The sequence below is a fragment of the Anolis sagrei genome, chromosome 1 (assembly GCF_037176765.1).
Source record: "Anolis sagrei isolate rAnoSag1 chromosome 1, rAnoSag1.mat, whole genome shotgun sequence".
NCBI classification, from domain to species: Eukaryota; Metazoa; Chordata; class Lepidosauria; order Squamata; family Dactyloidae; genus Anolis; species Anolis sagrei.
Window position 1 is genome coordinate 35,265,592 of NC_090021.1, and position 25,270 is coordinate 35,290,861.

Consider the following 25,270-nt stretch of genomic DNA (forward strand, 5'->3'; position numbering starts at 1 on the left):
AGAAATTTTGTCAATTAGCTACTGTTTACCAGCTCTGATTTTATTTTTAAAATAACAATGCAAAGAAGGCAAAAAATATATTTCTCATATGCAGAAGTGATGCCAAGATACAACATTAGTTTACATATTTGATATAGAGTCTAAATTAAGCTGCAGAAGAGAGGAAATGAATCTTACAAGCCTCATTATCAAGACTCCCTAAACCTCAAATATTGAAAACACATTTCATAAATAAAGGCCCAATAGGATCATAATGGTACAATAAATCCCAGATATATTCCCTATGAAGCATATTTTGCAATGTCTTTCATATGGAGAAATTCCGTTCAGTTCAGTGCTAGATTTAAAAATGAAAAACTGTATACAATGGACTAAATGGGCATTTAATCCATTCTAATCTGACTACATTTTAATACTTGGATTTTTTTTATAAATATTTCCCCACAGAAAGGTATCAGTACATACCCTATATTGTTCCTGGGTCAACACCACATAAATTTACATCTATCTGTCAAGAAAAACCAGCACCAAATACAAGAGCTCTATTGTTCGTTCTTTATTCCTTTCCAAAACAATTTGATAATCAAGTGACCACACGGACTTCAGTTTAAAATAATAATACTTCCAGCTTCAACCATCATGCCAAAAGTAATCTATTAATTCGGAAACAAATGATAGCAAAACCTTTTGGCCAAGGCCCACAGTAAAGCCTTTATTCTTAGAAGACAACTGAAGAATAGTTTCTGATAAAGATATGAAGCCTAGGCAGGCATGAATTTCTCATGACAGCTCAATAAAGGCAGAAAAGATTAGGACAAATTAAAGTCTCACACAAAATATACTACATAGCAGATCTCTAGAACTTGTGACACATCATACCACACACACTCCGTCAGCCACATTATGTCACTTTAAAGTTCGAGACTTTTCATTTCTGCAGTCACCAGCAAAAAGCAAGAAAGGAAAATCTATCAAGAACCTGGTGGTGTATGGCTATGGCTACCAATCCCTACATAAGGCCACTAAGAATTGAAATCATATCAGACTCCAAGCAACTTGAAGGCACGTAACTATTTTTTTGCAGTCCACAAAATGATCCACTGAATTTTGGTGGAGCAGCAGAAATAGCCTTTCCTTGAAGATTTCTTTGTTTGAAAGAAATTTTTTTGCTCTAAAACCATCTCAGAAGTGCAATTCTAATCTCAAAAAATAACATGTGGAAGCCAGCAAATTCATGCCAGGCTTTGGTGAAAAAAGCCATTTCTTTACAAACCAGAAGTACAAATATAGTTAGTGATGTAGAAATAGATATGTAACTTGGCATTACTCAATTACTATAAAATTTGGAACCAGAGGTAGAAATAACGTGGAAAGAAGAGGGATGGGTTTTTTCACCAAAAAATAGCAATTCTACATATTTCAGCAAATTTCCCAATCTCTAAGTCCTCTGATATGACTTTCAAATCAATCTAATGTCAGCTTTCACTGGAAGTTAGTTACCCACTGAGCTGTGTTAAAAGATCTAGAGATTCCTATAGCAGTATACTCTCATGTATTAAAAATGTGTGTGTGTGGGGCTTGCTATTTGGAGTTTTTCCACTTTCGCAGGGATTTTGTGCCTCTTAACCTCAACAAAAGTGGACAACCTACTACATTACTAAATAATTAACTAAAACTGTTGCTATTTAACGATTAGGAGCCCCTGGTGGCAATGGAACCCCTGGTGGCACAGTGAGTTAAACCGCTGAGCTACTGAACCTCCTGATCAAAATGTCATAAGTTCGAATCCAGGGAGCGGTGTGAGCTCCAGCTGTTAGCCCCAGCTTCTGCCAACCTAGCAGTTTGAAAACATGCAAATGTGAGTAGATTAATAGGTACTGCTCTGGCGGGAAAGTAACAGCGCTTCATGCAGTCATGCTGGCCACATGACCTTGGAGGTGTCTATGGACAATGCCAGCTCTTCGGCTTACAAATGGAGATAAGTACTACCCCCCCCCCCCAGACTCAGACACGACTGGACTTAATGTCAGGGGAAAACCTTTACCTTTACCCAAATGATTAGGAACATTTCTAGTGACAATTATTACAACTTATGTAGTATAAGTATTTTTGCCACAATCTGACTGGTATTCAGCATCTGGGTATTCAGCATCTGGGTCACCATAGCCATCACTGCCTTAAAGTCCTCCACTGATCTTTTGTTTTTTACTTTTCTTTTTTCAAAATGTGGCAAACACAATGAGTATAACTTTTTGTTTGGACTCTAAGTTACAAGTTATGCCCACCCAATGTATTACTCTGCTAATCCCCAGACGCTGACCTGTTTATATACAACATGGAAATACTTACAAAAAGAAGTGTTGGGGGGGGGGGGCAATTATGATTTCAATAGCACCACAGCAATTCGTTAGATTGTAGCTGAAATCGAAACATAGTTAGAATTAGAATGCATTGTAAACATGTATATCATTGGATCTAAACTGCTAGTGAGAAGTCAGCCTAGAACAATTGAATGGCTGACTTTGTTGTTTTGTGCCTGCAAATCATTTCCAATTTATGAAGACCCTACAATGAGTATTTGACAGGATTTTCTTAGCAAGATTTTTCAAAGGGAGTTTTGCCCTGCTTTTCTTTGAGGCTGAGAAAATGTGACCTGGTTAGGTTAATTTATAGCTATATGTTATTATCTTGCTATTATCTTTAGGTTTTCACATGTATGTATGGCGTTGTATTTTGTCTTTATAATGTTGGAAACTGCTTTGAGTTCCCTTAGGGGGAGAAAAACAATATATAAATGTAGGAAATAAATACATAAATCGATTGCCCAGTAGGTTTCAATGGTTAGGTGGGGATTCCAACTCATACCATCACATCATGCTGGCTTACTACCGAATAACTTATTTCATCTTAAATATTCCACATTGGGCTCAATATAGTTGTTTTGCAAAATGAGACTGCATATACTGAAACATTTCACATTTGATCCTATCACTTTCCATAAATGTTACTTTGTTTACATCACTGTTGCTTTTAAAATGTATTTTATATAATTTCTTTTAACCATACACTAAGCTTTTTAAAAACACCCACAAACCCAAACCAGCCACAGGATACTTGCTAATCTTTTGCACATGAAATGGAGATGTCCTTTATTTCTAACAATGCCTTTCATCTGTTTTTTTTTTTTGAAGCACTGTCACCTTAATCATAAAACTGTATTTTACAAATGTCCTCTTCCTTTAATTGAAATTTCATCTGAGGTAGAGATCACCACTTTCCTTCTGCTTCTGTAACCTCTTCTTGCTCGAAGGCCTGTAACTTGTGAATTATTTAACAATCATATTTGCAGCTGAAAATTGATTTCAGACAGAATCCATATTGATTGAGATATGCAAGAACAATGAGTTTGAGGTTAAGATGTTGAGTTATCTTTATTGCTGAGAGTCTTGAATTAGTGCCTTTTTATTTCTGGGTCTTCCATCAAAAGTATTTAGTCATCGGGTGTCTTCAGATGTTTATCTAATAAGGGGCCCAAACTAGTTTGTTTTTTATATATTAACATTAGAGAATAGATGCACGTTGCTCCGGCTGCCAGTACACTGTCTTAGAAGGGCAAACAGTCACATTCCATAGCTTGACATATTGTCAAAACTTTGGTTCTAGTGTCCAAGTGCTAAAAACAATGACATAGTTCTATCATAAGCAGTTGATTCATGAAGGACCTGAATCATGAACTGATTGAACAATTATCCTTGCTTTGAAACAGTGATACAGCAGTGTTCCTTATCGAAAGGACCCTAAGTGACAATATTGGGCCTTAAAAATAGTCTGAAAAGTTGGCACCATCATTGAATCCTTCATTATATCACTCACAAGGGACTCTCTCCAATGGGCAGAAGGAAGGGGGAGCAAAGGAAAGTGGGGGAAAGCATCCTTAAGAGTGGGGACCTGACTTACCCCAGCAAAATCTGTCTTCAGTAATGACCAGCCGTCTCATGACGCTTCCCCTTCTTCTTCCCGCTTTCCTCCACTTCCCACTGCTTTCTTCAGTCAGGAGTTGAGGAACACCTGACTCCTGAAAATAGACTCCTTTCTCCGTCTTCTCACACTAGTAAAACGGATTTCCATAAACAGCCACCAGTAGTTGCTGTTCATCATGGGATGGCTTCCATTTTGCCAGTATAAGAAGATGGTAAATAAACTGGGCAAATTAGAGTAAAATAAGGTCCCAAGTCTTTCTGCCCTCACTTCTACTTTAGTTTCCATGAAGTTAGAATAAACAAGTAAACACAAACAGTGTTTCTAGTAGGCTATGTTCCAAAAGAAGCAATTGGCAAAAAAACCACTGTGAATTCCCTGTCTAAGGAAACCCTATGAAATGAGCAGGGTCACCATAAGTTGACAGGAGCCTATGAAACCTGTAGGTGACAAAAAGTTACAGTCTGGCATCCTGGTTAGTCCCAACTAGAGAGAAAGCATTCAGTTGATTGTTGAATGGTTGGTTAGTCCTATTGAGTCAGAACTAACAACAGTATTTAAACCAAAAATGGCATTCTAAGAGTCATATTCCAAAAAAGTAACTTTTTGAAACTTTTCTTTTGTTCCTTTCCATAATTGCACCTCACTTTCTCAAGGTTCTTTGGAAATAATATATTTCTATAATATTTCAAGTGTTGTTGTTGTATGTCTTCAAATTGTTACTGACACGTGAGCTTTTGGGGGAAGATTTGTTATGAATGGGTTTGCCATTGATTTCTTCTGAAGCTGGGAGGGAGTAACTTGCCCTAGGCTAGCCAGTGGGTTCAAATCCCAAACAGGTATTTGAACCTTGCTCTTCTGGAGGTTTGGTCTAGCACTCATACCACTCCATTGAATTATCTCTTTTTATTTTTCTTTATGTTTTTCAAAATGTAACAAAGAACTACTTAAATTTCTCATCTGGCAAAGGGCAATCTTGGTGGAACCATTTTTATTTCAGCTTTTCCAAGATGTCAAAGTGACAAACACATGTCCTTCAATGTATTCGTTTGTAGGCACTGAATTAGTAGTTTTGATTACTTTATTTCAGTGAAGTCTAATTTATATTTATATAGCTTTAGAAAAGAAGGAAAAGCACTTTATGGGATTTTTTTCCTTTCTTTCCACATATTGCTCTCCACATGGCAAATCTAAATTACTCAAGAATGATGTATTAAAAGATGAAGCAAAAAAGAAATCCAAATGGAGTTTAAACATTTATGATATATGTTTAAACTGTTGACTGCATCTGTTTTAGTTAACAAATTTGTTTTGTGTCACTCTTAATCAGAAGACTTATATTTTTGTTTCTATTATTGATTTTTCAGCCATGCCAGTTAATGCTATTATCCTGGACAGTACATTCTGAAGTTACCCTTACAGACATTTTAAATAAAAACAGACATCAATTGGGATTTCAGAAATGAAAGAGGATGGCTATATGAACTAAAAAAAAAAAAAAAAAACAGAAAATATCAGCCACCCTACTATATCATGTATTCCTTCTTGAAATGACCTATCTTTTCCTAGCCTCTACTTTAAAAATAAAATGATTAGGGCAAATCAAGGACAGAGTAAACCTATTCTTTCTAGCAAACAGATTGTTTAGAAGGTGTAAAATAAGTGAATACAAGGACAAAATGTTTCACATAAATTGTCGTATCTAGCCGTTGATGCAAGCATAAGCACAGATATGTCATCTTCAAATAATTGTGACCAATATGATTATGACAAATGAGTGATTATTCTGTAACAGTGGTGTCAAATGTTTGGCCCTCCAGGTGTTTTGGACTTTAGTTCCCAGAATTCCTGGCCATTGGACAAGCTCATTAGGGCTTCTGGGAGTTGGAGTCCCAAACATCTGGAGGAATGCAAGTTTGACACCTGTGTTTTATAAGTATTAAGGATGGTCCTTCTTATCATGTACAGACAGCACGCAGCCAATTAGGTCTCCATGGGAAACAGGAGAACCCTTATCTCTCCAGCACAATGTTTCATATTCTATCATAACCAAGCACTGTATCTTATGGAGAAGTCCTTCTGTTCTCTGCTTGGAAGAGGTTAATCCACCCACCTGGAGCTTACTGGTATATGCAGAGTTTGCCAAACATGGATGTTTGGTATATATGCTGCACTAGATTGTTAGGAATTGCTAGGCATGAGTCTAGGACCTTCAGTAGTACTGTAGTAGCAGTAGTCCTATAGTACCAAATCAGCTGCCCCAGGGGATAGCAGCTGTACCGACTCCTTCACGGTCCTTTACTGGATCTACTCACCCAAGCTGGTCAACAGATCATGATGGACACATTATAAAATATATCTATGAGTAGTCAATGCAACTACTATGGTGCATAACTGAATAATTTGGTAAACAAAAATACTACAAAGGAATGTATTGTTGAAGGCTTTCTTGGTTGGAATCAATAGAGTGTTGTGTGCTTTCCAAGTTGTATGGCCTTGTTCTAGCAGCATTTTCTCCTGACATTTCACTTGCATCTGTGATTGACATCTTCAGAGGATCCGATGGTAATATAGCAAGTGGAGTATATATTCCTGTGGAAAGTCCTGGGTGAGAGAAAGAACAAAAACACTCCACTACAGAAGAACTTTTCAGATCCTACAACTTCTAATTTCTATTGTTAAATAGTGTATAAAAAGCTTCTACAAAATGGCACAAGAGAATACTTCTGGCACCCTGTCCAAAGTGTCCCAAAGTGTACTTGTTAAAGAAAAATATGGAAACCCAAATGCACAAATGAGATTGTAAACTGATAGGGTAAGAAAATAGCAGGTAGATAGTGATACATGTAATCCAGCATTATGTTTTCCTCCTAGTAATGTCTGAATGCGGTGTAGCAGTTTGCACATTGGGGTACAACTGCTGACCATGGTTCAAATCTCTGCTTGGCCATGGTGACCAACTAGGTGACCTTGGACAAGTCATACTTTCTCAGCCTCAGAAGATGGCAAAGGCAAACCCTCTCTCAATAAATCTTGCCAAGAAATCCCTGTGGGTATCGTAAGTTTTCTAAAACTTTTCTAAAACCAACAGTACTATTCTCTGTTGTTAACTCAGACATATGACCCAGTGAACTCAATGAGACTTACTTCCAGAAAAGGATTTCAATATACTGGCCTAATTTTCTTATTAAAAATTCAGTTAGTTTTCACTATGCTACAATTGCAAGCCTTTAAGCAGGCACCACTATATCCATAAAACAAAAATAGCATATATACATAAAGCAAGCTAGGATTTCAGTGATGATACTCCACCATGGATTTTTAGAATCAACAAACCATATTAGTTCTTATTACTTTCTAATCAGTCATGGATTTCACTCTTGAAATACCATAGCTGAATATTTGCTATTTCTGAAAATCTCAGTATACATAAATAGCAAGAATAATATTCACAAAGGCAGTATGGATCATGTTACATACGGTTTTCCCAATATTCCTTCACTGTGTGTCTATTTAAAGTGTTATTTTCAGTTCCATCAAGATTTAAACATCCCGTTATATTTCAAAGATGTACGGCACTTGTTCAGAGAGGTCACATAATTACCTAGCCCACCTCGGTTCACATGTTGTATAATATGGATGAGTAATTTAATAGTATGGAATGTCACTCTTTCAAATATACATACAGTTTCCTGTATTGTCAGGTTTTTGTTAAGTTAAAAAAAATGCATAGGAATGTATGACTCAATTTCCCCAGAAGAGGCATATTGGAGAGAAAGGGGTGATGAGGGACAGGGACTTGGATTTAGATGTTAAATAAACATTTTTTTTACAACAAATCCCACCACACTGTTCTCACCATGTCATGGCCTGTGATGACTTGCCATCTCCCAAGCATGACCAAATGATTAGTGGGGCTGTGTCTGTGTATCTCAACAGTAATGGGGGCTCTCTTTCCATTTGCTTCATATTGAAGTCTAAGCGCTCCATTGGTTTGTGCATTTTCAGTTTGATGAATTCATTATTCTCCATCTTCTTTCCTCTCTAGTTCAGATCAGAACTTTTGCCAAACAGATTATTGGTGCTTTTCATATTTTGAATTGCCTCTAATTTTTTATACACACAGCTATATCTTTAATTTCCTCAGAATTTTAAGAGTGTAAGGTGTAGTCATCTGTTTAAAGCATGCATTCAATATGCATTTAATGGGTTACACAATGGCTGAGTAATACAAACTGTGTAAATGAATCAAAAAGAGGTTTTTTTGTAGGATCTCTTTTAGCATAATTTGCTTTTTACAATCTCGGTCTGCTACTGGGATCCAACAGACCCCTTAAAATCCTCCCTGGAAATAAAATTTAATTGCTGATATGTCCAGTTTAACATAAAGGTTGATTGCAATTGAAACACATTCCAAAAATTACTGGAGTATACCAAAAACCTCAGTGTTAACAAAAATTAATCAGGCATACCTAAAAGAGAAACAGAAAAGAAAGCAAAGCAGAAACAAGTAATCTAAGATACTTAGGCAAATGTAAACCTTCTGTTAAAAATGAAAGAGTTCCATTAGCCTGTTAGAATTCTGTGCTACAACTCAACCTTATAAAGAAATAAAACAAATAAAAAGCCTGCCCTTTCACCCAATTTTTGCATGTGTACAACCAGCTTATCATGGTAACCTCTTTGGAGCAGAATGAACCCCTAAGAATAAATGTATTCCCAGGGTCCCATGGACACAGACTTCCTTCTACAAAAGGCAAGGAACAATTCCAGTCTAAAATATTCCTGAGTGATACAACTAAGTAATTCTAAAAATGGGATTTGATTAATCTGCAAGCCCTCCCCCCTCCTCCCGTGTCCCAATATGGGTAGGTGGTGTTTTAGACAGAATGCAAATAAGGAGTTCCGTGTTTGCATCCTATTTGTGGATTTGTGTACCCATATGTCTATGTTTTCTAAAGTCTTTTCTCTCCGGTTTCTGTGGAAAAGTAAAATGCCAATAATTATTTATGAGTATAACCTGGTGGTATCCATTACCACCAAGTTATTCTGTTAGTGTTCTAAATTTAAAGCGCAGTCTTATGCCCCTTACTACATCATATTTAAGACTGTAAAATGCATACAATCTCTGCTTTTCCTTTGTGTATTATAAAGACAACATACAGAATCAATATTACATTTTAACTACAATATTGTACAATAAACTTTAATAGGTAACTAGAACTGAGCCAAAATAGGGTATATTTTAGGCAAAGGACCTCACTCACTTTGAGGTATGTCCATGTGTGTGTGCACACATATGCACAAAGTGATTCCTCTTGTGTACCGAAATAGTTTGCCCATTCTGAGTGAGGGTAGCCAGTACTATCCCTATTCTAATTTGCCTTTGTAGAATAATCAGATTTAATGTATGACATCATTGCATTTATTTATGCAAAACCCTCATTAATATCTCGAGAAGATGTAGACTTTTAAAAATGGGACCAGTGATACCTGCAAACAAGCTGCAAACAGCATACCTAGGTTTGTGGAAAATGTTCCTCCCCAAACCTTCCTTCTTTTGAACAAAAAGTTCCACTATTGAAAATCTCACAGAATCCTGTATGGAATTACTGTTTCATCAGTAACTCTGGAAACGAACATTTCTCTACTAGCCCTAATGAGTATTGCCAATTCTTAAATTAAAAGTCTGATGCCTGGCCAGGATCCAAAAACAGAGTATTCTGAATCCTTGAGGTGAAACATGGAGTTCAGTGAGTTAGCAGACACATCACCTCTTTTTCTGTGTTTCTCTGCAGTGACATAACACAATGTTACTCAACATGGTGGTCCATAGACTAATGCTAGGCCTTTTAGAGTTTCCAGAAAAGAAAGGAACCATGATTAGAAAGTAGCTATAATGCTTGTCCGCCACATCAGATAGCATAAGAGGCACAGATAAAATGTATGTCAAGAAAATTATTAAGTTGCAACATTCTCCCCATCAGACTGTAAATTTTTAACATTGGTCATACCATGAAAAGCATAATGACACATTATTTCCCAGTGAAGCAAAGAGAAAATACCTATTGTGTAGTATAGAGACAGAGAGCTGTTTTGAGTGGTCAGAGGACTTTTAAACTCTGGCCAGTCAGAGATCCCTGACCAATTGACAGTGCATTATGAAGAATTTGCTAGGTTCTTTGCAGATAAAGAGGCTCTGATCCGTTCCAGTTTAGATGCCAGTATTAGACTCCATGGATGTAACTGAGGCATCTGCTTGTCCTGTTTTTATGGATTCCTTTCCATTTGTACAGCCTGATGAAGTGGACAAGATCTTGGGAGAAGTGAAGGCAACCACCTGTTCTCTGGACCCTTGCCCTTCTGGACTAATTAAGCAGGCCAGAGGGGGACTGGCAGAATGGGGAAGGTGTTGGTGAATGCCTCTTTGGCACAAGGCTTAATGTTAGTTAGCTCCAAGGAGGCTGTAGCAAAGCCATTATTAAAGAAACAGGCACTGGATTGCACTCAACTCGACAACTTCTGGCCAGTTCCAAATCTCCTCTGTTCCTTCCTAGAAGACCAGACTCAGAAGGTGGTGCTGGAGGACTCCTGTTCAGCTCCGTGGCCTGTGGGGTCCCTCTGGGTTCTTTCTTGTGCCCCTGCTGTTTAACATCTACATGAAACCACTGAGTGAGATCATCCAGGGTTTTGGAGTTAAGTGTCATAAATATATGTCACCCACTCTATTACTCCTTTCCACCAAAACCCAAGGATGCCACCCTGACTCTGAATCTGTGCCTGTCATCAGTAATGGATTGGATGAGGGCTAATAAATTAAAACTAAATGCTGAGAAGACAGAGGTGCTCCTGATCAGTCGGAAGGCAGATCAGGGTAGAGGGAGAAAACCAGTGCCGGACGAGGTCACACTTCCCCTGACGACACAGGTTTGCAGCTTGGCCGTGATCCTGGACTCATCGCTGACCCTGGAGGCCCAGGTGTTGGCAATGTCTAGGAGTGCCTTTGAACATTTAAAGCTTGTGTGCCAGCTGCCCCCATAACTTGAGATGCCAGATTTGGCCATGGTAGTCTATGCCTTAGTTATGTCACTGTTTGATGTTTACAGCAGTCTTTATTATTATGTTGATATGAATGTTGGGTATGTTTTGGGATTTGGTGGTTTCATTTAGTTTGTTCTTTGTTTAATATTGTACAGCATTAAATGTTTGCTGCAGCTTGTTATAAACTACCCTGAGTCCCCATGGGGAGATAGGGTGGGATATAAATATATTATTATTATTATTATTATTATTATTATTATTATTATTATTATTACTACTACTAGTCATCCCCTGCCACGCGTTGCTGTGGCCCAGTCTGTGTATATGTGTTTTTGTATATATATGGGTGTGGGGATATTTGTGTATATGTGTGTTTGTGTGTGTGTGTTTGGCACATGTATTGTAATGTAATTTTTGGTTTTTTGGCTTTTAAAGTCTCTTCTGCTGGGGTTTTCAGTGTTTTATGAGTGATGGTCACTCATTGGCCTGATAGGTGTATTGTGTCCAAATTTGGTGTCATTTTGTCCAGTGGTTTTTGAGTTCTGTTAATCCCACAAACGAACATTACATTTTTATTTATATAGATTATTGCTATTATTGTTATTTCAGTGTGAGATTTCCATTATAATTTAATTTTTTCCTTCTCAGTACTATGTACAATTGTTTGCGTTACAGGCTAAGCTTCCAAAAATGCATAACAAAGCTTCTTATCATAAGTTTATAATGCTTATAATAACTATTGTAATTCTGTGTGATTTAGTGCTCAGAATGATCTAACAGGATTTTTCTCTAGATATTTAAAAGGATTGTAATGTGTACAGAGGTGTCATGGTGATTAAATTTACAAGACACTTACCAAAATAGTGATAAGAAGTGGAGTTTAATTAATACATACACATGTTATACAGCTCAACTATCTCTATAAAAACAGGAAAAAAACTGATTGAAACCCTTACTTTCCATTGAAAATACTAAACTAAAATTATGCAAAAAGATTGGTTTCCCAAACAGTCAGTATGAAGAAATTTCAAGAAAAAAATCACAGAATCTTAGGAACATGTGCTACTTGTACAACTAATTGAAAAGCAATACATAAAAAGCAATACATAGTGCAAATTGAAAATCTGACATTAAGGAAAGCATTGAATAATAATAAACAATGGCTTACCGATCATTAAAAAATTCATTTCACTGCACTATGCTTTGAGAATGAGGCAATTTTGTGCAGCCAAAATTCAATTCATTTTAAAAAAACGTATAACTTTGGTGCTATATCCAACATAACACTTAGAGGAAAAGTGCAAGAAGTAACTATATTCTAATAATTTTCCAGAAGTGTTTGCAAAAAAACCCCAAAATAACAAAAGCAAGATGCAGATTAATGTAGTTGGAAGTGAAACTTGCACAAGGATGAAAATAAAAAGATAAGCCCATTTATTTCAATACACTATTATTAACCTCTCTTACGTTGAATGACACTTATGAAGATTCAACATTTAGCAGAAAATATTAGATATTGAATGCTTCAATAGGTATAGCATAGAATCATAGAATCATAGAATCAAAGAGTTGGAAGAGACCTCATGGGCCATCCAGTCCAACCCCCTGCCAAGAAGCAGGAATATTGCATTCAAATCACCCCTGACAAATGGCCATCCAGCCTCTGCTTAAAAGCTTCCAAAGGAGGAGCCTCCACCACACTCCGGGGCAGAGAGTTCCACTGCTGAACGGCTCTCACAGTCAGGAAGTTCTTCCTAATGTTCAGATGGAATCTCCTCTCTTGTAGTTTGAAGCCATTGTTCTGTGTCCTAGTCTCCAAGGAAGCAGAAAACAAGCTTGCTCCCTCCTCCCTGCGGCTTCCTCTCACATATTTGTACATGGCTATCATATCTCCTCTCAGCCTTCTCTTCTTCAGGCTAAACATGCCCAGTTCCCTAAGCCGCTCCTCATAGGGCTTGTTCTCTAGACCCTTGATCATTTTAGTCGCCCTCCTCTGGACACATTCCAGCATGTCAATATCTCTCTTGAATTGTGGTGCCCAGAATTGGACACAATATTCCAGGTGTGGTCTAACCAAAGCAGAATAGAGGGGTAGCATCACTTCCTTAGATCTAGACACTATGCTCCTATTGATGCAGGCCAAAATCCCATTGGCTTTTTTTGCCGCCACATCACATTGTTGGCGGCTCATGTTTAACTTGTTGTCCACGAGGACTCCAAGATCTTTTTCACACGTACTGCTCTCGAGCCAGGCGTCACCCATTCTGTATCTTTGCATTTCATTTTTTCTGCCAAAGTGGAGTATCTTACATTTGTCACTGTTGAACTTCATTTTGTTAGTTTTGGCCCATCTCTCTCATCTGTCAAGATCATTTTGAATTCTGCTCCTGTCCTCTGGAGTATTGGCTATCCCTCCCAATTTGGTGTCATCTGCAAACTTGATGATCATGCCTTCTAGCCCTTCATCTAAGTCATTAATAAAGATGTTGAACAGGACCGGGCCCAGGACGGAACCCTGCAGCACTCCACTCGTCACTTCTTTCCAAGATGAAGAGGAAGCATTAGTGAGCACTCTCTGTGTTCGTCCACTTAACCAATTACAGATCCACCTCACCGTAGTTTTGCCTAGCCCACATTGGACTAGTTTCCTTGCCAGAAGGTCATGGGGGACCTTGTCGAAGGCCTTACTGAAATCCAGGTACGCTACATCCACGGAATTCCCCGCATCTACCCAGCTTGTAGCTCTATCGAAGAAAGAGATCAGATTAGTCTGGCATGACTTGTTGTCTGAGTGTTGGAGTGCAACTCCAAAAGACCACATTTTGCATACCATGCTGGCTATGGAGACGCCCTTAGATAAATCGCACTCTCACAGCATCAGAAGACAACAATGGTAAACCCCCTCCAAAGAAATCTTATCAAGTAAAACCAGTAATACACTCACTTTGGGATCACCAAAAGAAATGACAAGAACAAAGATCTTCCAAGTCATTTTTATCATTGTTCCAACCTCACAATCACATCCTTTATGTTTTGCTTCTTCTTTTAGTTTTTTAACACACACACACACACACATTTAGAATCTATATATTTTTGAAAATAAATGATTTTCATTCCCAAGTAGTTGGGGTTTACAATTTAGAGAATTAAAAAAACCTGTGACTAGTTTATGTAAAACCACCATGCATATTCAGCTATATGCTGTCTGAGCAACCAAAGGATAAAGTGAAACAAAGCCCAATACAATAGGACAGAGCCTTAACATCCCCATGGAAATGTTCAACTGTAACTGCACCTGACATTTTTTCTACAGCAATGTTGACAAAAAATGATAGAGAATTGTGATCTTCGCATACGATCAAAACATGAAAAAACGTAAGTCAAGAAACTCATACAACCCCTTCCTCACTGGGGAAATGAGCTTTTTCATATAAGAAATGCCTTTACTTTGAAATGGAAATCTTGGTATCTAAAAGTGTTATGTTTTACAGTGCAGTTCATTCCAGTGTACCAAAATAAGCATCACATCCATTTATATATTTCAGTGCAAGAGTTTAGTGTTGTTGGAAACAATGTCCATAATATTTTTTAATTTAGAACTAATAGGATTGAAAAATATTTCAGATATATCTTTTGGACTAATGTGCACACACTCTTTCTAATAATTCAAGCAGAATCATGAATAAAAATAATTCATAAGAAACAAAATGTTTTCACATTGGTATTTTCTTTGTTTTCCTTATATTCCTTTCCATTTGTAAAACACACACAACTTATTTATTCATTTAGAAAGGATATATAAATGGATTTTCTATGCTTTTTCTTAGTTCAAACCCTCTTTTATATACTGGAAACTTAAATGATAACAAATGTAATAGCAATACAGAGAGAAAAATATGGAATGCCTATATGTGATTTTTATTTTTAGATCTTGCTCACAATGCTATGCCAAAAAAAACTTTGGATACAAAATTGAGTTTTCCTGAATTTCAGTTCAGTCTACATAGGCAAAATAAGGGTTCTGAACAAATTTCCGAACAAAATTAATATGTAATTCATGTGGGTGGATTTTCACACTGACTTTTGCCAATCACTGCCTTGGACTCTTCAGGCGCTGACCAGGGGCTAGAAGGTTCCTTTGCATACAGAGAGATAGAAGGAGAGGTTAAAGCTTTTTGAAAATAAAAAATGCCTCTCCAAATCCTTTGGTCCTCCAAGGTTTCATGTTGGTTCTCCAATCCATGGCAGTTGCTTGCCCATGGCCTATATAATAGCCACTGAGCAAGCATACAAACACACACAAAGTTCAGTCTTGTTGCAGCCATGGATTAAATGGCATCAAAATAAAATACTACCACCACATGATGGAACGTGGGGATAGCTGCTCAAAAAAGGAATTGTCATATGGCATCCCACAGAGTGCCATTCTATTCCCAATGCTTTTTAATACTTACATGAAACTTCTGGGAGAGATCATTTGGAGGCATGGGGTGGGGTATTATCAGTATGTTGATGATAGCCAAATATATTTCTCCATGCCTTCAAAAACAGCCTCAGCTAAGGATAGTGTGTCTCCTCTGAATGAATGCCTGGAAGAGGCAATGGGCAGGATGTGAAAAACAAATTGAGACTGAACCCAGACAAAACAGAGGTGCTTGCCATCAAGGGTCCTAATCTAGGGATGGAGGTGTGCCAACCAGTTGGGGATGGAGTTACACTCCCCCTGAAAGACTGTGGTTGCAGTTTGGGAGTGCTCCTGGATCCGTCTCTCAAAATGTCAGCCCAGGTAGATGTGATCGTCAGGAGTGCTTACTAACACCTTCAGTTGGGGAGTAGTACACTGTTATATACAGCTACGAAGTGAATCGCAATGTGATTGCAATGGCTTCTAGATTATGATTTTTAGTCTATGTGTAATCTTTTAACAGCTTATTTATGTATTTATATGTTAGCATTTTATGGTTTTCATGATTTAATGCACAATGTATATTGTATTTTGTTTGTCTTATGGTAATGTTGCATTGAATTATTGCCAATTTGGAAGCCGCTCTGAGTCCCCTTCAGGGTTGAGATAGAGCAGGATAAAAATACAGTAAATAACTAAATAAATAAATTGATACACCAGCTGTGCCCCATCCTAGATTTGGAGGACCTATAGACAGCAGTGCACACACTTGTAACCTCAGGTTGGATTTCTGCAATGCGCTTTACATTGACTACCTTTGGGTCAAGTTTGGAACCTCCAGATGATTGAATATGGCTGCCAGTTTGGTTACAGAAACATCCACCTACCCTAAAATCACTCCACTGGCTGCCAATTAGTTTCCAGACAAAGTACAAGGTGTTGGTTTTGACCGTTAAAGCCCTACATAGTTTAGGTTCAGATTATCTCCAGGATCTTCTTCTCCAGTACAATCCGCCCCGCATTCTTCGATCTTCTGGGGGTGGCTATTCCAGCCAGCCAGAATCTGACTGGTGAACTTCACCCAGAGGACCTGTTCATCAGTCATCCGAACACTGTGGAACGACCTGCCAGAAGAACTCTGACAGCTAAATGAGCTGTCAGAATTAAAATAATCTAAAGACCTATCTCTCCTGGCAGGTCTACCCAGCCAGCTTTAATTACGAATTTTAAACTTGTGTCCTTTGTTTGAATCTCTCGTCTATGTATTTAACATGTATTTTAATGTAATATGTATTTTATAGAAATATTTTAATATGTATCCTTTATAGAAATATTACACTAATTATGTTTCATTAGTGTAAGTAAGTTTTACCTATGTATCTGTTTCTCTTATTATGTTAACTTTAATTCTTTGGTAATAAGTTTATTAACATTTATTTTTATTTTTGATAGTTGTGTGATTTCAGCATGGCATTCAATTTTTGCCTGTTTTATATGTATGTAAACCACCCCAAGTCCCCACGGGGAGAGAGGGCGTACTAGAAATTCTTCTTCTTCTTCTTCTTCTTCTTCTTATTATTATTATTATTATTATTATAGAATTTTACAATATTTATGTGTTTTAACTATGCTGTAACCCACCTTGAGCCACAAAGAAAGATGGGTAAGAAATGCAATTACTACTACTACTACTACTACTACTACTACTACTATTTCATGTAGAAGTCCAAGTCTATGATATGGAAGGCAAGCAAACATAAGGAACAACTCTGCAAGAAGTACAAGGCTCATTAAAGCTGGTTTAAAATTTGGTTAAAGACACCACACACCACTTGCAATTAAACACATTGCACCTTCTTAAAACATCATTTGTAAAAATTAGTATTCTGGTTGAATTCCATGCAGTTCTATGCAACATGAAATTGCATCCATGGTTATCCTATAAGCCAGCAGCTTCAGTTACATACAAGCCTGAGTACATGCTTCACATTGGGTTGTTTTATACCACAGTTACTGTGTGGTGTTTCATTTTAGTTGCTAACACATTGCCATCTGATAGCGATCTAAATAAGTAGCTTGTGCCACAGCTGCATATATTTTGGAAAGGTGAAAAAAGGCACACTACCTGGCTAGAATTAAAAAGGACTGTGTGTTCCTGTTTTTGACTGGCATGGTACATTAAGCAACTCTCCAAAGTAGCAAGCAGCAGCACAACCCTCGCTACCTCCCCCTACTTTCTTCTTGACTTGACACTAAACTATATATTGCCTAATGCTAATCATTCACTCACTACCCGAAATACATTCCCATTTCATTTTAATGCCACTGAAAGGTTGCAGAACTGAAGACTGAATTAATTTACATATCCACTCAACTCAGAACGCCTAGACAGGAGTCGCTGCAAGCTTCTGTTTTTTTAATACAACACACATCTGAAAATGTGACTATGGTATGGGAAATTTGTCCTCCATAGGTGGTCCAGTTCTTTATAGAACTCGTTTTCCTTTGCCACACATATTCAAAAAACTTCACATGGACTTTCCACAATTTTGTTGTCAAAAGTGAGAGGAGCACTGCTTCTGCTAGTAATGAAAACCTAAACAGAGAACAAAAATACATCTTTCCAGTTTCTCTGTTCTTATCGTAAGAATATCCCAACTGTCTTGCTTGAAATCTAAATTTCACAACTTTGCTGCTATGCACCAAATATATAAATTGCAGAAAATGCTGTTTGGAATATAAGGCATTGAATGGAATTCAACAATGTGACTGAAACGGGTAAATTACAGACTGTATTATGCCATCAAACATTTCAACTTGCACTGTGTTCACCAAACATAGACATCAAGAGCATAAACAGAACTGCTTTCGTGACTAGAAAATCTGCTTTTCTAAAGCAGTATTTAGATCACAGACCTAAGGAATCATGCAGACACATACAGCCTCAGCATTTTTATGGATCAACTATCCCTGTAACAATAGCCCTATGTTTTCCGATGGCAAGAAATGTAGCATCTATAAGCAAGAGGTGAAGTGCTGTGCATAGTAAGTAGGCAATAGAGTTCCTGTTTGCCTTGGATACTGACGCATTTTGTGAACTTGAGTAACTGAAAGAAGGAACTCAAATGATTAAGGTCCCATCTACACTGCCGTATAATGCAGTTTGGGACTGCATTCTATGAATCTATACTGATCATATGATGCAGTTTGAAACTGCATTATATGGGAGTGTAGATGGTACCTTTGAGCTCCTTCTCTCAGTTCCTTTCTTGTAAATGAGAATAATAACCTGTATCAAAAGAGTACTGTGAGTAAACCACAAGCATAATACTAAGTGTCTTGGAGGAAAAATAACAATATAATCAATAAACTAGAAATAGGTTTTAGGGAAGGAAAATAGCTTATTTAGTGGCAGAAACAGAAATTCACTTTTGAGCTATAAATGGATGCAGCTATCCTGAGTTCAACTTCTGTTCAGATGTGGAAAAAAATGAAAAGTGTCTCAAGTAGCCTTTGACTTTAAGCATGGAACTGGGGTCTATGAGTGTTTTATTCATACTCCAGGAGAAAGTGGGCAGGAATGATAACTACAGGGAATGCCCATAGGGGATGCAGAATGGAGACATAGCTGAGACAAAGAGATATGTCTGGTTTCAGAAGTGCCAGAACAGAAATGAATTCAAGATATTGGCTCTTCACAGGGGTACAATGCCCTGGAGAGCAAAGAAGGTGAGATATCCCCTGATGTTTTGTTTTACTTCTTCTGCAGAAAAGAGAGATATTTCATTCCACACCATGAGAACACCACCTTTGCCCTTTAGTGCAATGCTTTGTTTAAATTTTTCCCCAAATCTCACTGTATTTGGAAGTAAAAACTGCTTCCAGTTAGGCAGTCTGTGAAGCATGATAAAGACATGGGTGTTAGATGATACCTGAAGCCACAATAAATTTTATTGTAAGTAACCTTTTAACCACTATGGTTAGCAATAGTTTGTGACTTCAATCTATATCCTGCATCCTGCAAAAATATGTTGCTGATTATATTTGAATTAAAATAATAATACAGACTGAATTGGCATTTGTAGACTTTACTGTTAACCTCAACAAAAAGCACAGGATACAAAGTCCCAAATAAACAGGATGAACTACAGAACTATTGATCAACCACAAACTTTTTCCCAATATGTATTTGTGACTAAAACACTTTAGACATTTATGCCCAGACTCCAAAAACAAAAGATATGAATGCAGCAAATTTCCAGGGAACACAATAAAATAAGCCCCAGTATAGATATAGATATATATGCTCCACAGATAATGAAGGGCATCTCTTCTGAAATGCACTTTCCCATGAATCTAAATTGAATCATATGTTCCCTTTATAACAGCCGTTGCTTTCCCTCTCTGCATAACTATACATTGAAGCACTACTGCCGTAAAGGTCAGTGGTGATATTTCAATAAATAGCATGGAGTTAGTTACATATATGACTCTGTTTTTCTTTTCATGCTACATTCAATTTTGGGCTTATTTTTCTTGTATCTAAAATGTCAAATTTTGCATTTGTTAGCACCACTATCCTTAACCTACTGTCTACTGAATGTATTTTCTCCCTCTCACTGGTAATTACATCAGATTTACACAACTAAGAGAAATCAAATTATTAAAGCATCATTTTTATGCTACATTCAGTGGTATGAGCAAAAGTAAACAAAGTCCCAACAACTGAAGAAACAATAGATTTCACTTTGTTACACTTTGAATATATCTTAGGATTTAAATCAAGAGCCCTGAGAGTTCAGCACCACTTATGTCACCAGGGAGATTGAATTGAGGAAGGAAAACACGACAGTTTGAGTTTGAACACCAGCACCACAACCCCTAAACCTCCTGGTTCTCTGCAGTCACACCATCCAGAGAGACAAGTATATGCTGGTAACTCCTATATAGAACATTATCCCATGTGGGAGTAAGTGGGGAAAGCATTTGGAAGAGTAAGAAGTCATCTTACTCTGGCAAGATCTGTCTTCTACCAGATTTCCACCACTTGTCCCCTCTTTCTTCAGTCAGGAGTTAGGTAACACCTGACCCCTGAAAACAGTCTTCTCTCTGTATTGTCGAAGTCTTCTCTCTGCTTGGGATGGCATTCATAGAACTCTCTTTTGCCAGTGTGTGAAAATGGAAAGAAAATTTGGGGGGGGGGGGCTTACATGGAATAAGATCCAAAGTCCAGGTATAGCAGAGTGAAGTAGATGCATTCCAAGACAGTATTACTTTGACTGAATATTTGGTACCAGAGTCAGAAATAACATGGCCAAAATAGAGATAGGTTCCTGAACACAAAAAAGAAGAGCAGCCCCAAGGCAGAATATATGGAATGAATCAGATGAGCCTGACAGAAGTAAATAAAAACAACCTGAAACTTCTAGAGACCCCCTGATGTATGCCTGCCTTGTAATTTCCCTGTAGAAATCTAAAATCAGCAGAGATTTCCAAGATTTCTGTTGAAGGACTCAGGTTGAGTCCCTGAAAGCCTAAATAGATTTACCTGTTTTGATTTGGGTGGGGGTTTTGGGAATTCCCTGCAACCACTTTCTGTGCCCCCCCCCCGCACCCCATCTTTCTTGCTTTCTCCAGTTGTAGACTTCATTGGCTCTCTGCTACAGTTATGTCTAGTTTACTTCTGTTAAAGCTTTTATTAATAACTGAAGGAATTGAGTATTTTGTCTGATCACTTCCCATGTGTGCCCAAAAGCTTTTGTAAATAGATCTATTCTTGGAAGATATATTAATTGAATTTTCCTAAACCAATATACATGTTGATTGAATTTTATGAGCAAGGGAAATATGTCACAAAGTGATGCCTACACACTATTTGAGCTTAAATTGACTGACCACCACTGCCATATGACTCATACCTCTATCCCAATAGAATAAGTGGAATTAAGAATGAGATCAAATATCTTAGGACCTTTTCACATGGGCTAAAAATCAGCAGCAGTAGTGGATTTTTTTCAGTTTTGCCACAGAGCCTGCCAACTCCCGTCACACACTGGAAAAGTATTTCTGGGGTGGCTCCATGGTGAAAGTGCCAAAAAAAAAAAAGACCCCAACAACCCTAGCACTGCCTAAAAATAGCTGGTGACGCATGACAGGAGGCTTCCTGTGTTACCATAGAGAAAGATGGGTTGAGCTGGCTTCCTGAGCCTTCTCGCTGTGTGATGAGGTAGGGGGGAAACCAGGAAGGTGCAAAGCATGATGCAACAGGTCCCCATGCCCCCTGGGCGGGCACTGCCAGAATCACTGGCAGTGATACTTGGTGATGCCAGCAGAAGATGTGAGGAGGTGCTTAATGGGAGGCATACTAAAGTTCCATTTCATTTCTGTACAACACTGTAGAACCCAGAACCTATGATTGCAACCATGTACAATGTGGCATTTGAAAGACTTACACTTAACAATGAATCACTTTCATGGAATATACATACTAACCTCTATGGTGATTAAGTTTGTTTACTGTTACTGTTATCTGCTATTCATATCATTTGTACGAAGCCCACAAAAATCATTGTGATTGTAATCTACTAAGATAGATCATTTTCCTGTTTTTCTATTTATACTTAACTATGGAATCTTTCAAATGTGAAGAGCAACATTCCTTCACAGGCCACATACCATAAGTGCATCTGCAATCAATTTGTTCCAGTCCTTCTTTTCTCCTTTCTCTTCATCTCTCAGCCTCCTTTTCCTTCTCAAATAACTAAAGAAATTGATTGGTATATCAGTTTTAGAACATGCAGAAGATGCTTCTTTATTTTTAACCCTGCAGAAAATAACTACCTTAAAGTGAGTAATAGTCATTAACTTATATCTTGCCTTATAAAATTATTAGATATATTGATGGGGAACTACTGTATCAATATTTGTTAGCCATTATAAATAATCACTCTTTCTGCAACATAACATCAGTAAACGTCTGGCAGGCTGATGTGGAGATCAAGTACTCAACATGATCAATCTTGATTGGAGCCAGCAGGACCATTTGATTGGTGTTGGCCCTCATCTTATGAAAAGAGGAAAGAAACCTGCAGGAGCATAGAATTCCATTTATTGATCCTAATGTGTCTCAGAACTTGAATCCACCTTAAGGGCATTCTCAGGCAATCATCTTGAATCTTTGGCTTCAATTCAGTTAACAAACAATTTTTGGAGGGGAAATGCAGCACCAAACAACAACAACAACAACAATAAACCTTTATTTATACCCCTCTACCATCTCCCCAAGGGACTCGGTGCGGCTTACATGAGGCCGAGCCCAAAGTACATCAACAGTAAAAGCAATAAGAAAACAATCAATACAACAGTTAAAATAAATCTCATAAACAAAAGTAAACAATAAACAGTAACAATAACAACAAGCATTTAAAACCTATGGCTGGGCCAAATGCAATAATTTAAAATTTAAAAAATAATGCTGGACCTGCCAAACAATGTCATTCTGTATCCTGTAACACCCTACCCGTTCTTATTTAAAAATTTCAGGTCCCTTTTTAAAACCCTCCTTAAGGTCAACTCTCATTTCTATTTGATCAGTGAATAACTGACTAAGGAAAGATATGATCTAAATCATTCCTGTGACCACTAGAACAAACCCTATTACTAGCAGGATGAAAAGAAGAGTTAAACACACAATATAGGCTGTGGTGCAAGGGGAGGGGATGTTAAAGACACCCAAAGCAGATTCTGCTTTGTTTAGTTTGGGCAGCAAATTCATAGTCTTCTGCAATTGAAGTTAAGGGCCAAATGTCAGGAATATCAAGTCGGAGTTTTGGATGAGTGATCAGGTACCTCAGCTGGTTGGGCTTCATGACATCTTAATTCTATACAGAAAAGTATGTTAGGAGATAGAAAGCCATGCAGATAGACACCTTGGTTGTAAGAATTTATCATTATTCCTCAACCTCTCACTTGCTTTCTATGAAGGAAACCCATGTAGAATATTCTTATGTATTTGTGGCTTTCTAACAGAGAGATTCTTTTTGAAAAGTGGAATTATTTAAAGATATCTTTCAGCAGACTGTTAAAATGCTTGTCTAAAGCTAACTCTTTACCTTTCATCTATTTTACAATGACAATAGTAAACACAGGAAAGTTAACAGACGTTCAAAGGCTGGCTCCAGTTAAATTTGAATTAAGATACTATTACAAATATGACATCTATTTTTATAGCTCTCACTTGGAGTATACTATTTCAAAATTGGCTTGGCAAAAAATCCTACTGTATCCCAATACTGCATTTCTTAGAAAATGCAGTAAAATACATTATTGTGCAATACAATAAAACTGGAAAAACCAATAAATGGTCCAAGTTATTGAGAAATTGGACAAAAAATAGCCTATTGTCATTTTTTTGAAGACAGCTAATCAATAGATGATTAAAAGTTTTATTTTTGTTACCAACTGGAGTGTTGACTCTAGCAATAAGTGTGATGTCAATTGGACTTCAGAAGATAAGTGCTTGAGCAATATGAAATATTTGTGAAAACTTAGGAGGGTTTGAGTGCATTGCTAAGGACTTGAACCAGTTATGTAGACATTCTTCCCCAAAATAACTTCATAAATCCATGAGCATAAGGTTCCTTATGCCAATAAAATTCTGAGCACCCTTTTGCAAATTACATTTCCTAGAATTTTTCGGGAATGGAATATTGTTGAATTGGTATGAAACCAATACAAGATAGTTTCTAGTGGTGTATCTACCCAACTGTCACAATTAAAAGCTAGAAAAACATACACACATTCACGACACAATTACTGAATGAATAATCCTAAAAAGATTCTTGAGTAGGACACCAGTTTACATAATTACACATAGTAATGTTTAACAGATAATATTCTAAAAGAGAACTGTTTAAACCACACTTTTGGCACAATGTTTCAATTGCTAGGAATATCAGAAAAAGGGAACAAAGTGCAGGCAAATTGGTTTGTTTTATTGGCAAACATCCTATAAAAAGATACTTCTCAGCATTGTCCAAAAATGGATTGCAAACCTTTTAGAACCACTAAAAATGAGGACTTACGCAATCGAACGTGAATAATGGAGACTAAGGCTAAAATTTTATACAAACTTTTAAAAAGGAAAACTCTTGGTTTTCCTGGGATCTTTGAGTAAAGAAGCAAAGAGCCAAGTGGTTTGCCATCACCAAACCACTAAGGCTGGGTTACCTTCTGCACTGCCATATAAAATCCAGATTATCTGCTTTGAAATGGATTCTATGGCAGTGTAGACTCATATCATATCTCCTCTCAGAAGGCTGAGAGGAGATATGATAGCCATGTATAAATATGTGAGAGGAAGCCACAGGGAAGAGGGAGCAAGCTTGTTTTCTGCTTCCTTGGAGACTAGGACACGGAACAATGGCTTCAAACTACAAGAGAGGAGATTCCATCTGAACATGAGGAAGAACTTCCTGACTGTGAGAGCCGTTCAGCAGTGGAACTCTCTGCCCCGGACTGTGGTGGTGGCTCCTTCTTTGGAAGCTTTTAAACAGAGGCTGGATGGCCATCTGTCAGGGGTGATTTGAATGCAACATTCCTGCTTCTTGGCAGGGGGTTGGACTGGATGACCCATGAGGTCTCTTCCAACTCTTTGATTCTATGATTCTATGATTCTATAATCCAGTTCAAAGCAGATCATGTGGATTATCTGCTTTGATAATCTGGATTATATGGCAGTGTAGAAGGGGCCTAGAGCTATACTGCCCTATATCCCAGGATTTGATCCCAGATTATCTGTTCTGAACTGGATTATAAAAGCCAATACTGCCAGATAATCTGAGATAA

General features: G+C 37.6%; 1 protein-coding gene across 3 annotated transcripts in view; it reads right to left on the bottom strand.

Annotated features, from left to right (window-relative positions):
* Positions 1–25,270, bottom strand: part of ESRRG (estrogen related receptor gamma) — a 501,516-nt gene that overhangs the window by 373,987 nt on the left and 102,259 nt on the right. The gene's annotated exons all lie outside the window — the stretch shown is intronic.